At 47.5% G+C, this 24,558-nt stretch overlaps 1 protein-coding gene across 7 annotated transcripts in view; it reads right to left on the reverse strand.

Annotated features, from left to right (window-relative positions):
• LOC147891045 (nuclear pore complex protein) overlaps nucleotides 1-24,558 on the reverse strand; it is a 111,584-nt gene that overhangs the window by 24,554 nt on the left and 62,472 nt on the right. The window lies entirely within an intron of this gene.

A 24,558-nucleotide genomic window follows, 5' to 3' on the forward strand; every position in this document is an offset into this window, starting at 1 on the left:
ACCCTTTGGTCCCATACTTCAGTTGAACTTCCATCCGCCATCCTGACTGTATACGCATAGTTAGATGGACTTGTCTTTAATTTCAGCCTCTTCACGAGCTTGGAGTTAATCACATTGTGAGTTGACGCCGAGTCAAACAACACAATGACATCATGACTGGCCACTTGCCCTTTCATTTTAATTAACTCCGTATCATTGAAGGCCGTATATCCCGTTGCTGCGGGCTTAGATAGGATGTTATCAGGTGCACTCGTCACTAACTTAGCAACAGATACACATAACAAACAAGGTACTAACCTCTGAGAAGGTCCCGCCAGTTGCATCTGCATATGTTCCGCATTGGGACTCTCCTGCATTTCCACGTCGCATTCAGATATTATCATATTAGCCGTGCGACGGTCTTTATTCAGTGGACAATCCTTCCACTGATGTCGCTGAAGGCAGCCGAAGCACAATCCTTCTTTCCTAGCTTTCTCTTTTTGTTCAGGGGTCAACGAGGACTTTGACCAAGCCCGGGCTGCCATTAAAGTTATTTTCCTTTTCACCCCAACGGTGGTACTTGTTTTTACTGGTCCCTCAACCGGCTTCACCTGCTTGGTTTGGCCACTTGGCTGCGAGACACTTGTCTTTGAAATCCATTTCCTCTGAAATCCCCCTTTTCTCGGGTGCTCATACTGAGTCCCTGCCTGCACAAATCCACCAGATCTGCCTCTGGCATCCTCATAGTTCAGGGCTACTGCAATAGATTCATCTAATGTAGTCACATACTTAGCCCGAACTTCCATTTTTGATTTTGTCGTTCAGTCCATAGATATAGTCTTTTAACTGAACCGACATAGGGAGAGAGTCTGTTATTTTCATGACACATTCCCTGAATTTGTCAGTGTACTCTGCCACTGACAGACTCCTCTGACGAAGATTTCTATAAGCATCCCAAGCTCGGGATTCTTCATCAAGTGGGAGAAAGTGTTTCTTGAATTCAGCTTTAAACCCTTCCCAAGTGGTTGGAGCAACTTGATCCTTCTGTTGCTTTATCCACCATCTGTCCGCTGCCTCAATAAACAGGTGTGTGGCCTCGCGGATTTTCTTTAGATCGGATCTAATTTCACAAATGGCGAAGGCTTCTTCCCACTTGTGTAACCAAACCTCGATCACGTCAGAGCTGCGCTCGGTCATCCGACCAGCGTACTTCTCCGGTCTATAATTAGCGATATTGGGCACTTTGACCCTTGCGCGCTCTAATGAATGTATACTGGGCTCTGGCTCTGCTGGAGCTTTGCCCTTATCAATTCTAGACGGTCTAGCCGACAAGGCTTGTACCATCTCCCTAATCTCATTCTGACCAGCATTTACTTGAAGCTGCTGGTTCATAATCTGCTGTAAAGCATCTTCTAATATCGAAATCCTACCGATCAAAGTAGGTGCTGCATGATGTGACATCTGTTGTGTAGACTGCACTCTAGACTCACTAGGATTCACCCTAGAATTCTGCCCTTCTGCCTCCATAGTTTCACAATGAAAGATTTTTTTTTTTTTTTAAATTAAAGTCTTTATAATTTTTCTTTCTTCTTTTCTCACGGGAAACCTCCAAAAGTACAGCACTTCAAAATCCCTTTCTGTACAAGAACAACTACTGCAAACTGAAAACCTGAAACATATGTATATATAAGAGAAAAGATGCTCCCTGGTTGTCTTCGAAGGATGTTCGCAAAGATCCCGGCTGCTCAGCGTCAATCGTTCACAACGTACTCCATTTTGATGTTTATATGCAGGTCGTGATGTCTATAATCTTTTCTCCAAATTGCTTTTTTTTCAAAGGCGTCAACACGTATCCCCTTTTGTTTTTACAGCTTACAGTCAAGTATACGCCGTTCAACCAAACCTTACGTCAACTCACTAGCGACGGCCTAATCCTGTAAGACCGCGCACGATCTGAAACTTAAATCTGCACCTACGTTTTTTTTCAGCGACCCAAGTTATTCCAACCTTTGCGTCCTATGCGCTCAAGCCCCAATTGAGAACACATCGTCAACCTTGACGACCTCCATCGCAATAGTCCAGCGCCCACGATTCATAGGCCAATTGCATTTCAGCGCGTTACGGGATCTCCACTAGCCTTTCACGTTGACAATCCGGAACGCCATCGATGCTTTTCTTTTCGTCAACAGAGCCCAAGCTCACATCGAGCTCGACAGCTTGACCGGTTCGTCACAATTTCACCGGCCATCTCCTTCGCTCATCCGACCAGTTGAGAAAACGTCAGTTAGCAACTTCCCGTCGATCTCTTCTCCCAGGCCAACAGCTCCGTCACCGCAGAACACCAACAAAAAATTGGCCATCCACCTTCACGCACAGCTTCCGTCTCTTGTCCCTTGCTCTCTCAACCTGGCTCTGATACCAACTGTCAACGACTTTATCTCTAGCCTGATTTACTATTCCTACATTAACTCAGCTCACGGGCGATGGCATTAAGTTGTTCCACCCAGCCTGACTCTCGTGGATCGCAGATCTTTAGATACATACGTTCCTTCGTTATTTTCATGCTTATCCATGAGACCCTCAATTCCTTAGATAGTTCTCCTTGCCAAATGTCATCATTTTAGCCTCTCCACTTGGTGCACCTTTTTTTTACCCCTCTCTTGGGGCACATTAAAAACCACTTGCCCCTTGGCATTATTGCACATTTAGGTGCACCTAGGCCTTAGCACTCAGAACTACCTAGTCAATGCCATTCCACCCTCACGTAGGACCTTGGCAGTTACTTCTCTTGACCATTTCAATTACACACATTAACTATTACAAAAGTTGGTCATCTAAGAGAAAATGCCCACCGATCTATCCGAGGTCATGCTATCTCGGCTAGAGCATAACAGAGCACCTCCCCCCGCCATTCTGCCTCCCCCCTCCATCCTTCTCCTCCGCTTCTCCCCTCCCTCTTCCACCTCTTCCTCCCCTCGCAGGCGCTCCCCCTTCCACTCCTCCACTTCATCCTCCTCTTCTCCTCTCCCTCCTCTCTCCTTCCCCTTCTCCCATCTACCTCCCCTCCCACCTCCACCTCTCTCCTCCGCCTCTTCACCTCGCCTCCGCCTCCACCTACCCCCTCGAACGCTCTTCTTCCTTTTCCTTTTCTCTCCTCTTCCCCATGCAGCAGGAGCATTTGTGCTTGTTCAGGTGAAAGAAAATCTTGGTGGTGACCCTTGGTCCAACCAGAGGGGCTCTATGGTAGCACCCTCGACTCCCACAGCCGTTAAGGTTCTTCTTTAAGGATAGCTGTCATCCAGCTATTATTCGTGGGCGGTGTACCAACCGCATCTCCAGCTAACAAGTCGGTGACATAAATGCACAACAGTCACCCTGGCATATCGCGAGTGGAGCTCGATATCTCAACAAGAATTGCATCCCAATCTTTGACTCCCAAGTTTCATATAGATTCGCATGGAAAGCAGATATCCTAGCCGCAGCCCCAGATCAATGTTGGCCTCTATCATGTTGTGGGCAAAGGGCGAATAGCAACAACAGAGGAAGAAGAAGCAGAAGGAGAGAGAGCCATGTACGAGCTAGGGAAATCTCAGCAGGAGGAGGGGGGAGGAAGAGGAGGAGGATTGGCAATGGTGGTGAAGGGGAGAAGGAGCAGTGGACGACATGGACACAACACATCATGTTCCCCGTTTTTCGGTTACGCTCCGCTTCCCAGGGCTCCCCAAGGAGTATTGAGCCGTTCTCCCCTCCATTGGTCAGGCATTTGGCACTGTGCTCAAGTCCACAGAGTTGGCCGCCTCAGTTGTAGCAGCAGATGGAGTCCCCAGGATCTGACTGGTGGTTGAGAGCCCACCAGAGTCCATCCCAGAGTTGATCCTCCTTGAGACTCTCAAGGGGGGCACACTCGCCAACGTGTGGAGATTTCAGGGCTGCCACGCCAGTGTCTTCAGTGCAAACAGATGGGTCGCATCGCCAAAGATTTCCCCCGAGGCCACCCCCGAGTGCCTCCTCCCCCTCACCCGCAGAGCAGGCAGAGCCAACAGACCAAAGTCCAACGCCCGTTAAAAAGAAAAAGAAACCAAGCAAGCAAGCTCGCAAGCGCTGCAGGCAGAGGGCCAAACGCAGAGAGAGAGACAAGTTGGTCCATATATAGGACACACGACAAACCTCTCTAGGAGGATCACCCAGCATAGGAGGAACCCACCAACAACGATGGCAATCGATTTTGCTACTCATCAACCGTTCAATGAGATTTGTGAAAATTGTGGAAACTTTTGATAATGTAGACAAAGCTCGCACACTAGAATAGTATTACATTAATAGAAACACTGCCACTCGACCGTTAAAATACATACTCTCAATTGCCATCCTGCACGGTCTCGAAAGTAGTATTTTTTGAAAAGAAGAAAACTACTATAAATAAATGGATGCCTCTTTTTTTTTAGCACTGGCAAAAACTTAAGCTGGCTCATCCTATAAGGTGGAACACCAATAGGTTGAGCCCCAGGTACTAAATCTATGCGATGGTCTACTGCCCGTTCTGGAGGTAAACCTTCCGGCAATTGAGCAAGGAATATATCCATGAAATCATCTAACAAAACCCCTCAGCAGAAGGGGCCACCACCCAACCAGATGTTCCTCACGTAGCAGAGGTTAAGAGTCCGCATCCACCCTCGCACCATCACCGAACCCCAGGAGTTCCTGATGTGGCGTTGGTGGACGATTGTGAGGCTGCAGTTAAGGAGGAGCGGATCCAAAGCCCCGACGAGCCTGAGCAGCAGAGGAAGCTTGGGATTGCCCCCTTCCCCTCCCCTCCCCCTCCCCCTCCAGATCCCTTGCCCCTTTCCCCTCCACTCCCACCTGGGCTCCCTCCTCCCCCCCCACTGTGATCACTCACACCACCCGCCCCCTTCCCTCCGCCCCCCCACCTCCTCCTGCCCCCGCAACCCTCCTCTCCACCTCCGCAGCAGGTTCCTCAACCTCCCCCTCCTCCCAGGCTTCGACACCCTTGCCAACAGGCAAGGGTAAGACGTCCCCTTTTACTCCCTCACCGCAGCATCAAGCCCATCCAGGGAGGGAGGCAGAGGGACGGGGCTCGTCCTCTAGGCCAGCTACCCCCCACCTCCAGCTTCGGTGCCCATTACCGCGGGACTTCTGGAGGCTGGGACCCTGGAACTACTACCTGGAGATCCCAGACTCCTATCCTCTATCGCTAGAGGTAACGCTTATGATCCTGCAGCCACGGCACGGAGGTTTGATTAGTGCAGTGGGCTCTCAGACACACCCCGTTTGGAGCTTCCAATTTGCCTCCACAGGGTTGGAGAAGTGGACCCCAGAGGTGTTTGATGCTATTATGGGAAACCAGATAGAACGCATGATGGATGAGTGGATGGGAGCATAGGTACTGGACCTTTGGTACGCCCATGGGATGGAGTGAATTTACTGCTGAGCTTCACGCGAGAGAAGCCGTTATGTGGTTTGGTGGCAGGAGTTATCAGATTGCTGCTTGAGACCATGGTGGACCATGCATATTGCTAGCCCCTCACGTCGTCGCACAAACACGGACTATTCGCCCTCAAAATCCCGGACAAAGTCACTTAAGGCAGTCTTTCTGGAACAGGAACCCACTCACAAGAGAGCCTTGTTCGCTGCACGCTTGTCCTCGTGAGCTGGACCATAGTGAGTTGGAATGTGCACGGGCTCCACGACCGTGCTCGTAGTCAGCCGCAGTACCTGATACTCTGGCAGGAGTTGCAGAGGGCCGTTGTAGGATGGTCAGTGGATATCCTTTTGATTCAGGAGCATATGTTTTCAGCAACAAACATCAGACGGTGTCACCACCTCCTCCCAGGGAGAGGTCTGGAGGAGTGGTCCCCTACAGTCGCACAGAGCGGAGGGGTTTGCATCTCGGCTTGACAAACTTTGGCTCCAGAGATCTACGACCAGGGTGAGCTTATCCCTGCACGGGCAGTTTGGATGGGAGTCAGGTCGGGAGAGTCCAATATTGGGATCCTAAACATGTATGCCCCAGCGTGCAGACAGCACCGCCCTGCCTTTTTGAGGAGGCTGACAGAGAGTCTTCCGGATGTAGACTCTTGCATTGTTGGAGGAGACTTCAACAACCTGGAGTTTGGGGAAGACAAGCAGGTCGGCGCCTCATTCATTGAGATGCCTACAGTAGAGCGTAGCACCTGGGAGCAGTTCATTTTCATGATCAGTGGCAGAGACCCGTGGCGAGAGCCAGATTTCAGCAAAATACCTGGCAGCCTTCTATTCTCTTTTGGACAGAGGAGACATGATGGACTGCTTGAGAGACTAGACCGTTTCTACGTTGGGGATCCGGCACTGCACAGAGGCAACTCCACCGGGATTTTGGCAGGTACCACGATGTCAGATCACTCTCCCGTAGTACTTCACTTATAGCAGCCCCACCGAGGTCCCCCCCGGAAGGGGGTCCGCATCCCAGAGGACATCCTACAAGATGAGGAGATCCAATAGACCATGGCGGAGATTGAGGAGCACTCAGAGATGATACCAAGCAAGGGTTGGGCTTCGTGGGTGGCCGATGCGATCCAAAGGAGCAGTGAGGAGCTACAGGCTAACGCCCTTAGGCGGAGGAAGATGCTTCAGGATCGTGAGCGGGACCTCGCCTCGATAGAGCGGCTCAGGGAGCAGGACCCAGGTTCCTAGGGCTTAGAGACAGGCTCGAGAGCACTCGCCTTGAGCTGCAGGACACGGAGATTAGGCGGGTTGAGTTCTCTCTCACTCTTCCCAGGCCCAGTGGGTACAGCAAGGGGACAGGATGACGAAGCAGTTCTTTCAAACCACTGGGCCTCGCTCGGCAAGCACATAGCTATAGCGTCTCCGAGATCCGCAGGGCATCATGCACACTGACCCACAGGAGATACTAGACCTGACCACAGATTTCTACAGCCATCTTTTTCAAACGGAGAGGATGACTCCAGCTGGTTTAGTGGCCCAAGAGGTAGTTTGGAATCACGTTCCGACAGTGGTCTCGCAGGATTTATGCAGCAGGCTAGAGGTGCCTTTCACCGATGAGGAGCTCCGGAAAGCCTTCAAGGCTCTCCCGACCGAAAAGTGGCCTGGCGAACATGGCTTGACTCCAGCCTTCTTCCGAAAATTCTCGAAGTTCATCTCCACCCCTTTCCGACTAGCATGCTAGGAGGATTTTGACACGGGCTCCCTCCCGCAGTCCTTGAGCAAGGGTTGGATTTGTTTGATCCCGAAAGGGGGAGATAGGTCCAACATCCCGCAGTGGAGACCGATCACTCTGCTTGATACCGCTTACAAGATCCTCACCAAGGTCTTGAGCTTGAGGTTATGGCCCCATCTTACGGACATCATCCACGACACACAGACGGGGTTTGTCTAGGACGCAACATCCTGGACAACATCTTTACTTTTTGGGAGGCAGTGGATTGGTCCAGGGAGGAGTCACAGCCGCTGGCCGTCCTTCTCTTGAATTTTGAGAAGGCCTATGACAGGGTGGAGTGGTCCTTCTTGGAGGACACTTTGCAGAGATTGGGTTTCTCAGACAAATGGGTCAGAGGAGTTTCATCGCTCTATGCGGGGAGCTCTTTCCGGATACTTATCGGAGGACATACGGGCGAGGTCTTTCTCTCTTGCACGCGGTCTGCCAGGGCTGCCCACTTGCCCCTTTCCTCTTCGTTTTCGTGGCGGAAGCCTTGGGCTACTATTTGAGATCACGGGTGGCGGGCCTCACAAGGTTGAGGCTCCCAATCCGTCACGAGGAGGAGCTGCTTGACTCTGAGTTTGCATATGGCACGGCCTTATATGTTGAGGGCACCACAGCGAGCTTGGAGAGTCAGGGGAGCCTTGGCTATCTACTGCGAGGCCTCGGGTGCGCGGATCAAATGGACAAAGTCTATCGGTTTCTTCATGGGCCAGGAGGAGACACAGGAGATCCGCGAGTGGGGGAGTGATTTTGGCTTCAGATACCGAGGGGTCAGACATCGAGATACCTCGGTTGCCGATATCACAGCAGAGCAACAGATTGCCCCGGTCCTAGAGAGTGTTCGGCACAAGCTTCTCTACTGGAGCTCAGCCAAGCTCTCCCTAGCAGGCCGTGCCTTAGTGGCAAACCAGGTCCTTCTCGCCACGGCTTGGTATATCGCCTCATGCTGGTGCTTTCACAGAGGATGCATTAGGCAGCTCCGCCGACTAGTTCGGAACTTCCTTTGGGCAGGATCGGACGGCACGTGGAATACTAGAGCCCAGGTCGCTTTGCAGACGGTGATCATGCCACAGGCACTGGGAGCATAGTTACTAGGGAACCATGTTTCATAGCTGTGGAACCCTGAAACGGCGTTCCCTTCAGAAATGGTTATGGAACGTTAAACTTCTGTAACGGCTACAAAACACTGGAGAACACCTATGGAATCTCGCAGGATATCATCTATACTCAACGCTCCACCTGGGAGCGTGGGACTCCAAGCTCTAGAGCAACTATTGAGCGAGAGCTCGTTTCTGCAAGGTTTGGCCTGCAGGAGTCTTCTACATCTTCACTCCGCGAGGGATTCGCTGGTTGTATAGTCACCCCACTTGGCTATTAGCCCCAGTACCAGAGATTTCCTAGGCAGTGAGCTGGGTTTCTCTAGAACAGGCTGGTCTTTTTTTCAGCCTTTTCCTGGTTTTTCTCCATACTCAGCACCTTCGGGGCTGCGGTTTTATATAAAGTTTTTCAAGCATTAATAGAAGGTTCCTTTCTTTGAAAAAAAAAAAGAAATGTTAGGTGTCTCTCCCTAGCAATTAGAAGACACCTAGCAGTGCATCAGGGGTTTTCACACCCCTAAATAGCTCCAAACAGCGGGTCATCCTTGGCGAAAGGAGCACAGATAGGCAGCTATATAATGGGGAGGATCTCACCCTCAAAAGGCAATCTGAACAGAGAAAATGATTGAGGTGCACAACTTACAAGTAAGGTCCTTGCACAGGGAGGTGCAGCCTATGGGACCCAGCATGCACGTAAAATGCTTCTAGAACTATGATACGTACCCATGGAACAATGGGGTAGGTCAAGGAATTTTGTTGGTAGAGAGAGACATGGGAGCCACAGAGAATACCAACAGGTCACATAAACACAACTCTCCTTGACCACACACGATACCTATGTTCCCAGTGGTGACCATCAAGCGAGCTTGGCGACTTGCTTGATGGTTTGGGGTGCATGGTCCCTCACGTCGAATGCCATGAAAGGATGCAATCCTTGAATAAATCACAGGGGAAGCATCACCTGCATGTACTGTAGAAAGAGGAAAAGCCTCCATATATATTCCTGGAATGTGCCAATCTAGGATAATGCATAGAGTTCATCCTGAAGCTTGTAACTGGCTGGAAATGGAGCTTGCGACTGGCTATAGCTAGCTGTAGATGGAGCTTGCAACTGGATGTTTTAATGCTTCAGGAATAAAGGGACAAGAAGCAGTAGAGGAAACTCTGAGTAGTAAAAGCGTGGGCAGCCAAGCTTTGAAAAGATCCAAACGCATAGAGGCCATAGCTGTTTGCCTCTCAGTCATCCCAGTTATCTGACAAGACATCATTCACACTCTCATGGTTATTGGGACAGGATTCAAGGTTCATCAAGTGCCGCAGTTTCTTCATGGCAGTTTCACTCTCTAGATTGGTACAGCAGCCTCACTTTTCTTTTGGATGATTTTGTACAAGGCTTTCACATGATTTTTTTATTTTGGTCATACTTGATAGAGGTTCACTTTCTTGCACATACCCCTCCTCCCGACCTGAAAAAAATGAAAAAGAAGGAAAGAAACATAAGCTCCACTTCCTTCATCTCAATGCAATTCATTAGATAGGGACCTCTACATGGAGGCGTAGAACAGGTTCTAGTTTGATCCTTTGCTAACTAATCGGCATAACAAAGTAGCATCATCTGCAAAACGATGATCGTATGCCAAATGAATTTATGATTTTCCTTCTTATTAAGTTGCCTTTTTTTTCCATGAAAAAGACTTCTATTAGAAAGAAACCCGTGTGAGCAAGCTCGAAGTGGAAATACATCATGCTAGACATGAGGGGAGAAAACACTCTAGAGGAGTAAATAAAAACTCACAATGAGCTGGAAAGAAACCAAGGTTGAGGCTGAAAATGCCACCTCAACCATGCTGAAGTCTCTAAGAAAAAGGGGAAGCCACTCCATTCCGTAAGGAATATAACCATCTTGGCAGAGGCTGCTGCCCGAGAGGACCCCTGCATGCTTGCCCAAATGGCCATCAGAGTGTGAATAGTATCAGCCCAAATACTAGCCAAGGTGTGCGAAGGGTGGACATATGATCCATCTATGGCCTTTGTGCATCTGGCTCTCCAAATCTGCCAAGCAAAAATACTAGCTAGTATCTCCCTAGCAGAATCCACAGCAGTGTGTACTGGTCTATAGCGGGAGATAGGCACGTCCTCCAGAGATCAAGGCTCGACTAGGTGTTGTCGAATGGAGATGGCCCAGGAAGCATCTTGAACTCATAGAAGATATGAGGTCCCGACAAAGAGAGCCAAGGCCATTGATCCCCAAGTCATGAAGAAACAAGAGGAAACAAAAGTAATGAGAATCTTGGCAGCCCCTATCCATATGACTCTCGCATGTCTGCAGTCCCATAAGCACTGATGAACCAACTCCTCCGTAGACGAGCACCTAGGAGTCTCCCAAACCTTGACCTCCACATGTTCACTGCAATCCCTCCATGAATAGAAAGCCAAAAAAAAAAAGTAATCTTCCTATTTCTTCGAGATTTCTAGAGCCTCCTCAAAGACTCTCTACAAATCAACAGAAACCTGGTAACACTTCCAATTAGGGGCTCTGGAAGGTCTCCAACCTCTACAATTGATCTGGAATCTCCTGGCATTACTGACCGTGTAACCAAAAAAAGGGAGACTCTTCTCTTGATTCCCTACAACAATCCATTCCCACTCTCAAGGGTCCCACTGAAGATACTTTATTGGGACTCCTCCATAGAGACACAACCTCCATGAACCCGAGAAAGAAAGACGAGGGCTCGTATCTATATGCCATGCAGAGTCCTTGCCCTGTTCCACATAGAAAGGCATGCCGAAAAGGATATCATCTGAAGAAATAGACAGCCTACCACTTGCCTGTACATCAAAGACCAAGGCATCCTCCTGTGCTCACAAAAAAGCAATGACCTGAAGAGAAATACCTATCCTCGAAAAAGCTACCATCCACTGTGAACAAACTACTGGCATGTCATCTATATCCACCCAATCATGGGGTAAGGTTGCATCTAACTGAAGTATGCATTGAATGGCAGGTGCATGGGTCATAGGATAAGGATAGGTGTAAATGGAAAGATGGAACTCGAGTGATCTCAAGGGACATTAATGAAAGGGTATCGCCCTTTCATTGTGAATCTCACGTAGCATTCTCTCTACCACATTGCATTCATCCGCCATCTCTCTCCCACCTTGCATGTAGGTCGAAATAGAAACAAGTACTCTCACGAGGGCGCTCTTTCCCATTGGAGGGCCAATTGGCATTCAAATTCTGCATGCTAGTATCAAAGCGGCGACGGTCCACGAGCGGAACAAGAAGAGGGTGAGAGAGCAACGTTCAGAGCGGCGACGGTCCACGAGCGGGACAAGAAGAGGGTGAGAGAGCAACGTGCAGAATCGTGGCGGAAGCACCTGTGTGGGAAAGACACGGCATGTGACAGGCGCAAAGGACGAAGGAACAAGGCACGGAAGCCGCGGATGGGAACGCGAGACAACAAAAATCTGACGACAAAATCCCGACAACACGCATGTCCAACGGATGGCGCAACAAACATCCGGACTGCAAACATCTCCTCCCCCGGGAGCAACACCTTCTCGATCAACCCCGAATTCTTGAGGTTCTGAAACAACGGATTTTTTTGGGAATTTTTTGTCTTGAATGGTGAACGGGGTGTCCTAACGGGGTGACGCCCCCCCCGTGTGAATGTACCCTTAAAATCCTTAAACCGTGAGGAAAAGGGACCCCCCCGTTCTCCCCAACGGAAAGCCGGATCGGAACAAGATTTAAAAGGGGTGATCCACCCATCAAGTACCCCCTATAACGGTATCTAGAGCTCCAATACGCTGAAAACAAGTAGCCCAAACGGAGCGTACCAGTTTACAGCAGAAATACAAGAAGAAAAGCTTAAAAGAGAAGGAAGAGGAGGTCATTTTAAGTGTCTTCTCAACACAAACGAAGCGGGAGTCGAATAAGTACCACCAACTCTACAACACTTGACTTTTGCTGTAAAATAAACCCCTTTTTTGAAATTACAACAAGTCATTTTCTCTCTTGTATTACTAAAAGGAAAGAATGGAAGGGGAAGGAAGATATAACAATGAACTTATTCCTTTTCCTCCATTACCCCAAGGAGAGAGAGAAAGAACACCTTCACCCCCTCCTGAAGAGGATGGATTAGGTGAGAGTTACACACATCTTGAGTATGATAACCCACAAATAGATTTACAGCAGTCTCTCCTTCAAGAACCTCTTGATAGGGAGTCCTCCTTTCGTAATGAAAGAAGAAATGAGATCATTCAAGAACAAGGTGATGAGTTTACGCCTTCAACTCAAAACCAGCACACATGGATTATAATCTAAGTGCAAGAGGAAGAGAGGAGACTCCTATTGATAAGCTGATTTTCCAGCTTAGCAATATGATTGAGCAGTCCATTATGACAAGATTAGGGACTAAGAGGACTTTAAACTTTGGGGATGAAGAGTTGAGTACCCCTTCTAAGAGGTCCAAATTCCAACCGCGAGAGAGAATTGAGTTCCCCAAATATGATGGGGCAAGGGAGGCTGACAAAATACTCAATTTGATTCGCCATTTTGAGCTATACTTTGCCCATCAAGATAAGACCGAGCAAGAGAAGCTTGCTCTTGCCACATTGCATCTGTAGAAGGATGCTCTAATGTGGTGGTCTTTGTCACAAGCAGGAAAAGAGCCTATTCATGAATGGGCAAGCCACTTTCATTTCACCGAGGCATGAAGAGAACCTAACCTTTCGTTGGGAGAGGTTTAGGCAGTTCGATAATGAGAGTAATGCAGATTTTACAGACAGATTTTGGAAACTCTCTCTAGAGTTACCCGAAAAGAGTGAGGAAGATAGGAGAAAGAAGTATTTAGCAGCCTTAAGCCCAAAAGTAAGGTACGAGGTTGAAATGTTTAACCCGATCACGCTTAAGGGCCTCACTAAGCTAGCTGAAATAGCCGAGAGGAAATTGAATCCTCGGAGGGTGCACCGGTCATCATCAAGACCAATAATATACCCACTTTTAGGAAACCAAACCGGTTTAAGAATAATAAAGGGAAGGGTAAAGCTCTTGTAAGGAATTTGAACAGCCAATCACGTCTTGGATGGGTGCCATTTCCTTCTATGATGGACGAAGAGAAGAGGAAGTTGATTAAGAAAGGAAAATGTTTCGGGTGTAAGAAACATAAGCTAGGGCACGTATAGCATAAGTGTCCCGTTCTCTTGGCTAAGATCACCAAGACGAATTCAGTAAAAGGGAAAGCCAAGGCATCCAAGCAGGAGGGTGAGGCTTCTACCTTGAAATCCACCGTGACTATTGAGAGCCAATAGTGAATGCTGTCCATTCAACCAATACCTTTGGGCCTCATGATCTTTTTAAGGTGTATGGATTCATGAATGGACAGAGAATGGTTCTCCTCGACGATGGATGTAATTATGACTTAGTGAGTGATAGATTGGTAAAGTTACTCCATCTTAAACCAGAACCTATAAAAAACATGTTGCTCTCAGGAGCTTTTAGGGGACACAATGAAGAAGACACATCCATAGTACGGAATATTCCTTTTCGTATACAAAAATATAAAGATCGAAGGGATTTTCTAGTAGCTCCTTTACAAGACGTTGACATGATTCTAGGTAAACCATGGCGGTATGATTTTAACCCTGCTATTAATCCTCATACTCATCATTGTTGCTTTGTACATAAAGATCGTAGGCGATCGGGACGTGTATACAATTCCATTAATTACTCCTACGGTAAAAAGAGGAGTAGATTGTAATCTTGTGTATATACGGGATTCACGAGATCTTCATATCTCAAAAGAAGATCGGAAGAGAAATGAGTTCCTTAGAGCTTATGAGGATCAATTTTCAAGAGATGACTCATTCGAATTGCCTATGGAGAGAGAAGATGATCATGCCATAGACTTAGAGCCAGGAGCTTCTCCTCCATGTAGAGCCCCATACAGGATGAACAGGATAGAAATGGAGGAGGTAGAAAAACAAATTGAAGATCTATTGCAAAAAGGCCTCATTCGACCAAGCAGTTCTCCATTTGGAGCACCTGTATTATTGGTCAAGAAGAAGGATGGATCATATCATATGTGTATAGATTACCGTGCTTTGAATAAACTTACAATTAAGAACCGGTATCCTATTCCAAGAGTGGATGATTTATAGGATATGCTTAAAGGTGCTAAAGTTTTCAGCAAATTGGATTTGAAATCTGGTTATCATCAACTTCGTCTGAAATCTAGGGATGAACATAAGACTGATTTTCGCACTCTCACTAGACATTATGAGTTTTTGGTCATGCCTTTTGGCCTAACTAATGCTCCAGCCACTTTTAGTAGGCTGATGAGAAGGGTTTTACGACCCTACTTGGGAAATTTGTCATAGTCTTCTTTGACGACAATTTAGTTTTCAGCTAGAATGAGGAAGAGCATAAGGATCACCTTGCTAAGGTGATGGAGCTCCTAAGGAAGGATCGATTGTTCCTAAATACCAAGAAGAGTGAGTTCTTCAAGACAGAAATAGAGTATTTGGGACACATTGTGTCTGCTGAGGGAATTCGGGTTGACCCTAAAAAGGTCAAGGCCATAATTGAATGGCCAATACCCAAAAATATACATGAGCTAAGATCCTTCCTAAGGATGTGTAGTTATTATCGCAGATTCATTAAGAATTTTGCACGTCTTACTTCTCCACTAACAGATTTGTTGAAGAAGCATTCCTTATATGAGTGAGGAGAGGTTCACCAAGTAGCTTTTGAGGAGCTTAAGAGAACATTGGTCACTGCACCAGTGTTAACACTTCTGGACATGGACAAAGAGTTCTTTGTTGTATGTACAGATGCGAGTGGTACCTCGATTGGGGCAGTGTTGATGCAAGGAGAGCATCCCATTGCTTATGAGAGTAGAAAACTTCAAGGGGCTGAATTTAAATATATCACGTATGAGAAAAAGTTACTGGCAGTCATTCATGCTTTAAAGTTATGCAAGCATTATTTATATGGTTCTGCTTTCAAGATTAAGACTAATCATCAAAGTATCAAGCACTTGTTTTCTCAACCCATTGTTTCTTCAAGGCAAATCAAATGCGCTGAATATATTCAATCCTTTGGGCAACCAAATATTGAATATCAGCCAGGAAAGGAGAATTTAGTAGCTGATGCTTTGAGTAGACAGCCCCAAGTTACTCACATTTTTGTGATTAAGAAGAAATCATTAGGAGCAATGGTTGAAGCTTATCCTTTAGATGAGGACTTCGCTGACATTTATGGGAAGATTCAACATAATGAGGTCGGAGGTTTAGAGGCTTATTCCATCATGGATGGATACTTATTTTTGGGACGTGCCATATGTGTACCCAAAACACTTCCGTATCTAGTCATAAGTGAGTTACATGCAAGTCCATATTCTAGACATAGAGGCATTAGAGATGAAGAGTCGCGTAGACAAAAGGGAACACGTACAAGGTACAAGGGTCGATGAGAAACGCCATCACGTCAGCTAGGATTAATGAAAAAAGGAGTACAAGGTACTTGTACCTAGACCTAGGACTAAGTGTCCTAGGTGTCACATAGGACTAAGTGTCCTATGTGGCCTAAAAGGCACTAACACTATAAGTGCCTATATTTATGCCTACAAGGCACATACAATGGCCTATAGGGCCTCACTAGAACCACCAGGAGATGGCCTACAAACCCCCCTCCATGGGATGGGCTGAAGTACTTTGGAAATGTCTCAGAATACCTGGTATTTTCTGGTCATGGTGGCACATGTTCATCCAAAAGGATATAGCTACCTATGAATGTACAAGGGATGTCAGATCATCTAACAAAGGGAACCAAGTGTAAAGCCTGTCGGAAGACTTCGAACTTGGGACGAGGAAGTGCCTTTGTAAACATATCTGCTATGTTGTCCTCTGTGGGAAGATAGGACAACTCTCTGTCTCCCGCAAACAACCGCTCCCAAACATAATGATAGTGAGCTTCAATATGCTTGGTACGTGCATGAAACACTGGGTTATGCGCAATGGCCAAAGCACTCTCGCTGTCAGTGTAGACAATAGTGGAGGATGTCTAGCGAATACCAAGATTTGTAAGTAACTGTCGAAGCCAAACACACTCTACTGTAGCAGTGAAAGCAGCCCTGTACTCAACCTCACAACTAGATGTGGCAACTGTTGGTTGCTTCTTGTTGAGCCAAGAGATACATGAATTGCCAAGCAAAAAACAATTGCCGGTGTGTGACACTCTGGTGTCAGAACATCCTGCCCAGTCACTATCCGTGTAAGCATGCATGGTAAGTGAACCCTGATCACCATAGAAGAGGGCTAAATCCTGAGTGCCTCTGAGATATCTGAAGACTCTCTTCACTGCCTGCCAATGTTGTGAACTGGGCATGTGCATGAATCTACTGAGCTGAGATACTGCATACTATAGGTCAGGTCTGGTGTGACATAAATAAATAAGGCATCGAACAGCCTGCTGATAAAGAGTGATATCACATGGTGGGCTCCCATCATGAGCTGAGAATTTGAAGCCAAGGTCCACTGGAGTAGAGATTGGCTTGCAATCCTCAAACTGAAAACGATCAAGGAGCTGTCCAATATACTTGGACTGAGACATCATGATACCCCCCTCAACATGAGCAAACTGAATGCCCAAATAATAATAGAGCTGTCCTATGTCTAACATGTCAAAAATCTGCTGCAAATCAGCCTTGAAAGCTGCAATTTGCTGAGTATCTGGGCCCGTGATGAGCATATCATCCACATATAAAATCAGCACTAAAAAATCAGATCCACTCCCACGGACATAAAGAGTGGGTTCTGTGGGACTATTTTGAAAACCAAGGGATAGTAAGTGTGCATGAATTTTGGCATACCATGCCTTGGGTGCCTGCTTCAAACCATAAAGGGCTTTTCTAAGCCGGCATACCTTATTTTCAGAATTAACAACCTCAAAGCCAGGAGGTTGTGTGACATATACTTCTTCCTATGGATCCCCATGAAGAAAAGCAGTCTTGATGTCAAGTTGGTGCACTTGCCAATGATGATGGGCTGCAATGGCAATGACACATCTAATGGTAGTAATCCAAGATGTGGGAGCAAATGTCTCCTCAAAGTCAATGCCTTGTTGTTGGGCATACCCTTTTGCAACAAGACGGGCTTTGTAAAGATCTATGCTGCCATCAGATTTCCTTTTTAATTTGTAGACCCACCGGGTACCAATGGCATGCTTGCCGGGAGGCAAATCTACTAATTCCCATGTGTCATTTTTGGCAATGGATTGTAACTCAGCTCTCATTGCATCCATCCACTCTTTGCCGTCAAAAGCATCTTTACGGCACAAAGGCTCTTCATTGCAAGCTGTAGCAAGGAGTGCAAACTCAAGAAAGTGACCATGCATCTATCTATTCCCTGATCTTGTCCGGGCAGCAAAAGGCTGATCTTGTTTGCTGTCCCTCAATGTATCAAGAAGCCATCTGGGAACTTGCCTTTGCTGTCTATTGACAACTCTTTCTTCAATGGCTGCATCATGAATAGTGGGATCATTTTGTGCTGGAAGAGAAACCTGCAAATCAGCATGGGGTAGTGGCTGATTATTGCTTGGTGGAGGGCCTGCAAGAGGCTCATGTTGCTGGTCAAAGTCCTCTTCTGAGGATGGCAGAGGTAACCAAGATTCAAAGGCATCAAACATGTCAACATCTGGCTTAGCTTTGCAGTCCACAAGAGGAGAAGCTGAATGTTCGGCAAAGATTACATCTCTACTAACAATAATCTTCCCAGTATTTGGTTGATATAACCGATACCCTCTGCTCTCCTGGCTGTAACCAATAAATATGCATTTGATTGCCTTGTCATCAAGCTTATGTCTCAGCTGAGATGGTACATGAACATATGCAAGAGACCCAAAAACTCTCATGTGTGAAAGTGAAGGCTTCCTGCCTTTCCATGCTTCATAAGGTGTAACAGTCTTCAATGCCCGTGTAGGTGATCTATTCAGCACATAGTTGGCACACATCACTGCATTAAGCCAAAATTTATTGGGCAAAGACTTGGCCTTAAGCATGCATCTAGCCATCTCCATTGTGGACCTGTTTTTACTTTTAGAAACAGGATTCTGCTGAGGAGTGTAAGGAGTAGCGCATGAGTGAATAATACCCCGTGAAGACAGAAATGCATCAAACTCCTTTGACATATACTCTCCCCCCCTATCTGTGTTGAGGGTGACAAGCTTGCATCCTGATTCATTCTTGACCATATTCAGCCACCTTTGAAAGCATGAGAAAACTTTAGATTTGGCTTTTAAAGAATATACCCAACAATATCTTGTGAAATCATCAATGAAAATCATGAAATATTTGTTACCCCCCAATGGCATTTGTCCTCATTGGGCCACATGGCACAGACATCACTGTGCACTAGCTGCAATTTCCTTTGTGAGAGTTTTGGACAGTTCTTTTGAAAAGGAAACCGATGCATCTTACCCAAAAGACAACCCTCACACACATGTTTGGAAACTGTGTGAGTTTGAGGTACATCATTTGCCATCTGCTGTGAATGTAGCTTTGCAAGAGCTCTATAATTGAGATGACCCATTCTCTCATGCCAAAGATGAGTTTCAGCAAGCTGTGAATCTGAAATAGCAAATGCTTCAATAGAAAGTGCAGCTAAGTGATGATCAAGGTGATAAAGCCCCTTTTGCAAAGTGCCAGTGAGAACTATGGCATTGTCATCATGAAGATCATAAACTAGGCATCTGTAGCCATCAAAAATCACTTTGAAACCTGAAGTAGCAATTGCTGAAATTGAGATCAAGTTGACTTCAATTCCAGGCACAAAGAGAACATTTGTCAAAGTGACACGATGACTTGAAATAGATGTGAGCTGCACATCTCCAATTCCTTTTACAGCATATGAAGCATTATTAGCACATGTGACAGTCCCCCCTCGAGGTGCATCAGCTAAAGATTGAAGCAACTGTCTGCAAGATGTGACATGCTTAGAAGCACCACTATCAAAGTACCAAGACTGAGCATCATTAGCAGTAAAGAGTGCATCAGCTTTAGATGGATCAAATGAGCAATGGACAGCCCATGCCCAATCATCCTGAAGAGCATGTGCATGTGAAGCATCTGCTGACTCATGGGATTCAATAGCATGTGAGGCATTAACTGTCAATCCTGCTTTCTTTTTCTCCGAAGCAATGCGCTTCCTGCATTCTGAAATGTCATGTCCAGGCTTGCGAAAATAGTGGCATCTTTTCTTCTTTGACTTATCTGCTGTATTTTTAGATGCATGGGAGGAATTACAGCTGCTATGCGCAGATTTAGGCTTGCCCATAGGCTTGGAAGCCTTGCCTCTTCCTGTCTGTTGTGAAGCAAATGCATGATCAGGAATAATGGCTTGTCTATTAGCTCGACTTTGCTCTTCCTGCAAAAGCAAAGTAACTAGTTGATCAAAAGAATAGTGGTCTGGATTACCCATGGCCACTAATCGAAGGGTTGTAGCGAACCCTTGATATGTATATGGCAATCCATTCAATGTGGTACTCACAAGCTGAGAATTTGGCACCACCTCATCAATGTTGGCAAGTTGTTCCATGAGGTCCTTGACCTTTGTCGGGTATGCATCCATAGAGTCACCTTCATTCATACTGACTTCCTGTAATTGCCTTCTCAAATATGCAACACAAGTTGAGCTGCTGCTCCTCCCCATGAGCTACTGTCCCCCCCTCTCCCTCTCTCAGCCAGCCCCCTCTCCCTCTCCCTCTCCCTCACTGCCCCCCCCTCGCTGCTCCTCCTCTCCCTCCCCTCTCGCCAGCCCCCTCTCCCTCCTCCCTCACCCTCCCTCTCCCCTTCCTCCTCCCCGCCCTCCCTCTCCCCCCCCCCGCTACCCCCTACCTCTCCCTCCCCGCCCAACCTCTCCCCCACCCGTCAGCCCCCCCGCCCCGCTTCTCCTCCCCCGTCATCCCTCTCCCGCGCCAGCCCCCCCCCGCTGCCCCCTTCTCCTCTCCCCTCCCCCGCTGGCCCCTTCTCCTCCGCCCTCCCTCTCCTCCGCCAGCCCCCCCGCCCCCTTCTCCTCCCCCGCCCTCCCCGCAGCTCTCCCCCTCCCCGCTGCCCCCTTCTCCTCCGCCCTCCCTCTCCCCCGCCAGCCCCCCCGCCCCCCTCCCTCCCCCACGCTCTCCCCCCCCAAGGTGACCCCCCCGGGCCAATCTCTGTCCACCTCCACCGGCCGTGAGAACCGTCATTTTTTCAGAAGACGAGCTGCAGCAGCTCAAGAAAGATGTGGAATTAGAGGGCTCCACATCACTTTTCGCCCGCATCTTTGGGTCACACCCTTCCAGATCACAGGCTAGAGACTGGATGCTGGCGACGTTACCAGGAGACCTCGCCCCTCATCTCAGGGATATTCGACTTTTGGGACGTAGATTCTTCCAAGTGGTTTTCGACTCCCACGAGTCCACAGCCCTATTTCTCAAAGCTAATCCCCTGGCTTTGGGTTCGAGGAGGATCTTTCTTTTGCCCTACACCTTGGGCTTCGATCCCGTCGAGGAGGATAGGCACGTCACATCACTATTCATTAGGTTTCCTGGTCTTCCTCAGGTCTACCATCGACTGCTTGCCACTATCGGAGCCACATTCGAGTGGTCACAAAGATCCCCTCCCTTCCTGGCATGACTCTTCCTTGGCAGAGGCAGTCAGTGCAGACGGGGTGCCTCATGTTAGGGTCATTGTATCTGACCCTAACATCTCAGATGACCACATTATGCTTCAGCGTCCAAACGGCTCTCTCTTTCGACAGAGAGTCGAGATTTCTGGTAGACACGACCAGTGCAGGATTTGCAGGACCCTTGGGCACTTTGCTAGAGACTGCCCAAAGAAGAGAAAAAGACCCAAGAGGTCTTCTGGTGCGTCGCCTTCACGTACTACCACAACTGCACCTCCCCAGCACCCTGTACCACGCACTCCAGGACCACCAAGAGCAACAGCGCGCCCTGTTTCGCACACCCCAGGACCACCAGGGGTGGCAGGGCGCCCAATTCCCGCAGCACACCCAGTACCACGATGGAGAGCTATCACAGTGGCTCCCTTACCTCAGGAGGAGACTTTTGATCCTGTTCAGACAGATGCCTTCCAGACTCCAGAGGTGGATGTTGCTGCAGCCCCAGACACTACAGTTCCACATCAAGAGGGGCCTTTAGATCCACCAGCCCCAGTCACTTTGGTCTCTGACCCCTTGGTTTCTGACCACGAGGGGACTACAGGTACTTCTTCCTCGCAGACTGTTCCTGCCACAGTCAAGACAACCGAGAAAGTGCAGGCGCAGATGAGGGCTCCTGATTCCTCTTCACCCCAGCCACAAGCCTCCTCAACCCCCAGCTCCAGTTCTACTGATAGAGGCCTGGCAGGTCCTTCTCCTCCATCTTCCACGAGTGCAGGCCTTCTTCGCACTCCTCGGCCAGACTTGCTTATCAGGAATTCCTTTTTGGCACTGGCAGATTCGGCGACTTTCATGGATGATGAGGAGTTTGTGCCCTCTACCTTAGGGGTCCCGGTCATTGGGATTCCTTCTGACAAGGCCTCCCTTTCAACAGGTGTGGGGATCCTTTCACCTGTTGAGTTTCCTACCCTCAGCAGGAGTGTTTCGGCCTAGGGAAAGCTGGTCTCCTCTACTAGGTCGGGTAAGCCTTTCCATCCAGCATCCTCCTATCGATGAGGATAGTTAGCTGGAACATACAGGGCCTAGGCGGAGTTCCACACCGTCGCCGTAGGCAACTGATCCGGAACCAGCTTCATCCAGGCATCACTGGAGGTGCTATTGATATCCTTTTTATCCAGGAACACAAGTTGGATGCCAGTGATTGCTCTAAGTCTGGCAAACTGCTTTCACGACATACCTTTTGGTCGCCTGCTATGGGCACAAGGGGAGATACTTGCATTTCGGTCTCTCTTTCTATTCTCCCCTTGGTTGCTGGTCATGGTATTATCTCCCCTTCTAGAGCTCAATGGATCATTATTTTGATTGGAGGGCAAAAGCTTGGTCTTCTCAATCTTTATGCTCCCAACAACAAAGAGGAGCGGATCTCCTTTTGGAAGGAGTTACTCTCTTGGGCCCCCATTGCAGATTCTTGGATCATTGGTGGCGACTTGAACATGCTTGAGTTGCCTTCAGACAAAAAGGGAGGCAGACAGGGTGGAATTCATTCTTTGGAGAGGGCAGCCTGGGATGCCTTTCTCTTTCAGTTCAGTGGCAGAGACACTTGGTTGGATGATGCCTTTCATATTATGCCACAGTCACTCCTGTACTCTTGGTCGAACAGGAGAATACACATGCCATTCATGCACGGATCGACAGATTTTATGTAGACGATTGGGCACTTGACAGAGGAGGATCTGTATGCATTTCTACTAGGGTTTCCACCTCAGATCATTTTCCAGTGGTGTTGCAGATTCTTGAGCCTCATCAGAGAGGACGCTCTGCCAGTGTCAGGATTCCGGATGCTTTTCATGCAGAGGAGAGCCTCACGGAGGATATTTTACAGATTTGGGTTTCTTGTTTCGTGAGATAAGACCACATCGGATAGTTGGTGCCATCCAACTTATCATCTTCACGAAGAAAGCCAAATAGATCTTGATTGTTCCCAGCCATAGCAAATGTGATACCCTGAAAAAAACCTGAAAACCCAAAATCCTCAAGGCTATCACTGCAAAAGCTGGCTGTCCAAAAATGACAGCAAATATCTGCAAATTTTCAACCCAAATCAAAGGGCAAATGCAAATCTAACCCAAATGTGACTGTGGCAAGCAATGTTCACTGCAAAAACAGCAAATCTGGCAAAAGCCCCGAATTTAATGAGGGCAAATAGGATATTCAGACAGGGGGTAGGTTGTCTAGATCTACACATGATATTCTATTGGAAGCTCCTTTTCAGCTTGTCAAGATTATAGGGTACGTGGAGCATGGCTCAGATTCACAATGGCACCTAGACTTGGAGCTGCTGCTACTTCTCTCTTTCAGCTCATTGGGCACTTGGCTCTATGGAGGAGTCCTCATAAAGCTTCTACAATGGGACTCCCAAGAGTGGGAGTAGGATGATGCAAGGCACTAAGAGAAGAGCATTCCATTCTTTTGTTACATAATCAATAATGTCAAGAGCTCAATTCTAGAGGTTGGAGGCCCTCCAACGCTCCTCACTAGGAGTACTTTTAGATTTTTGTTGATTTACAAAAAGTAATTTGGAGGAGACTCTGGAAATCCTTCAGGAATAGAAAAACCACTCTCTTCTTTTGGCTTTATGTTCATGGAGGGATTGTAGTGAACCTATGGAGGTCCAAGTCTGTGGCAAGCTTCACTTGTCCTCATTGCCAACAATAAACTGTGATGTGGGGCTCGATGGCATGGCTCTCTCTTTCAAGGCCTCACGTCTTTTATAAGAGGCATGACTCTTCTTGGGCTTTCTCGATACGACGACTTGTCATGCTCTCTAGATGATGTTCACTTTTCACCCTTCTAGCCTAAGCATGCTTTTGTGGATTTTCTTGGGAGATACAGGTAAGTATTTCAGCGATGCATATCTAGAGAGCCAAATTCATAGAGGCCTTAAATGGATCCCAAGTCCATCCTTCTCATGCTTTTGCCATTATTTTGAATAGATATTGTTCATACATTGATGGTCATTTGAAGGAGCATGCATGGCACTTCACGAAGCTGTTGCTACCAGGAGAGCTGTTTTTCCTTAGGGAATGGAGAGGCTCCCCTTTTTTCTCAGAGTCCTTAGTAGGGTTGAGATGGGCTATCAGCCTCAGCCTTGGTTTATTTCTTGTTTGCTATGAGGAGGCTTGTCATTGGCCCCTTCTAACATGTCCATTTTCATCCTTGCATTATGGATTTCCACCTTGAGCTTGCTCTCATGGTTTCTGTTCATACTTGATAGATTTTTACAGGGAAAAAACTATCAAGTAGCTATGATAAAAACTCCCACCAACCAAATCCGTGAGGACACAACTTAACACAGAGTTGTGGTGAGTGATGAACAAGGTGACTGCAAGCAAGAAAAAGTAAGTGGGCCCAAAGAAGCAAGCGGGTTTTCCACAATCCCCTCGTAAAGGTACTAAACATAGCTTTGTGTAGTCCAATATTTGGGTAGAATCTCCAAAAATGAAACTTAACATACTTTGTCAAAATATGGGCACAATAACTATACCAACATTGAAACTTATACTCTCCCTTAAGTTAAAATTAAAGCCATACTCACATTCTGCAATGGTAATA

The sequence above is a fragment of the Dipteris shenzhenensis genome, chromosome 18 (genome assembly GCF_047967505.1).
Source record: "Dipteris shenzhenensis isolate YYH24624 ecotype China chromosome 18, Dip_SZ_1.0, whole genome shotgun sequence".
Classification (NCBI taxonomy): domain Eukaryota; kingdom Viridiplantae; phylum Streptophyta; class Polypodiopsida; order Gleicheniales; family Dipteridaceae; genus Dipteris; species Dipteris shenzhenensis.